Source organism: Lucilia cuprina, chromosome 2 (assembly GCF_022045245.1).
Source record: "Lucilia cuprina isolate Lc7/37 chromosome 2, ASM2204524v1, whole genome shotgun sequence".
In the NCBI taxonomy this organism is placed as follows: Eukaryota; Metazoa; Arthropoda; class Insecta; order Diptera; family Calliphoridae; genus Lucilia; species Lucilia cuprina.
This window is the reverse complement of record NC_060950.1, coordinates 66,490,467-66,492,226: the sequence shown is the minus strand read 5'-3', so window position 1 is coordinate 66,492,226 and position 1,760 is coordinate 66,490,467.

Sequence of the window (1,760 nt, the reverse complement as noted above, 5' to 3'; positions counted from 1 at the left end):
AAACACAGTTCGTTTTTGTGTTCTTATTTTGTTTTATTTTGAACATGCAGCTGTTAATCGATTCAGAAAGTGATTCTGAGCCGATTGGTATACTCTTTAAGGTGGATATTTTTGGGTGTTACAAACGCATAATACCCTACCTACTACTCCCTACTATAGTGGTGTAGGGTAAAATATGGCATTACAACAAGAATATCATAATTTAAAATCACCTTTATTCTGAATTTCGTTTACGTTTACGCATTCAATTACGCAATGATCGAAAGAAAATGTTATTCCAACAAAAAACTGAATCGTAAGCAAAAGACGAAGCAATTTCATTTTACGATTGTGTGTATTCTGCGTTACGTTTTTGTAAGTTGTTGTTTATGTGTGGCGGAGAGTCGAATCGAAATGCGGAGAAAATTTCGATTCGAATTGAAATGCAGAATAGGGGCCAATGTTTATAATATTGTTATAAAGCCATAAAATGCTATTATAATGATTATAATTCCATTAAATTTCTTTCAATTGCTCATTCTATAAAATATTAAGAAATTCCTTTTCAAACACCCAATGACTAATACAACCGGTCCAGCGTAAGCAGTTTTACATTTGAAAAAAGCGCAACCTTTAAATGCAAAACTTTTCAAAATAAACAATTTTAATTTATTTTGAAAAAAAAAAAATGACAACAAATTCTCTGATAATGAAATCATATTATTCGATATAAAACGAAAATAATTTCAAGTTTTTAACAAGTAAAAACAATTTTAAATTAAATTTCAATTTCTAGTTTAAACAAGTAAAAATAGCCTATGACAGTTTTAATAAACAGAAAAAAATACAAATTAAAAAAATAAAAACAACAAGAAAAATCACGCGCAAATTATTAATAAAAAAATTTATTAAAATATATAAAAAAATAAAAATAAAACAAACTAAACTTAAATGTTTAAGAAATAAACATTAAATAATAATTTAAAATAAAAAAAGAAATTATTTATTTTAAAAGTGCCTTAGATAAAAGAAATTAAATTTAATATTAAATTAAAATAAAAGAAAATTAAAATTAAAAATTAAAAAAAAAAACAAATTCTTAAAGAATTTTACTCAAATTAATACTTGAAAAGTTATGAAATAGTTAAAATAAATACAAAAACAAATACGAAAAAAATTAGTAATTTAACAAATTCTAAATAAAACACAATTTTCCATTTAAAAATTCTAAAAAAAAAATCATTAATTTCATTTAATTTTTGTGACTGAAAAATAAAAAAAAATGAAATCCTTAAAGTCTTCATGAAATTGTAAAAAAAATAAATAATTAATTATTAAAAATAAAAATATAATTTGTACTTGTTTTCCTGTATTATACTAAACTAAAATAACATACACACATACTTATAAAAATAAAAAACATAAATGCAATTATTATTTTTAACTAAATAAAACATTTTAAGTCATTTAATTAAGTTTTCAATTTTTTTTTCAATTTTTTCATTTCATGTTAATATTTATTTTTATTTTGAACCTAAAACTTGTCTTTCATAAAACTTAGCTATTAAATTCTATAAAATAAATAGTTATTAAATAAAATACTTCTATTCCTATTAATTTAATTCAAATAACACAAATAATTTTTCTTTGTTTTATTTCTTTTTATTTACTTTTTTTTTTTATAAAAAATTTCTTACTAATTAACGAAATAAATAAGAAAACAATAATAAATTGTATATAAATTGAAATGCAAATCCAAAATAAAATAAAACGAAAATATG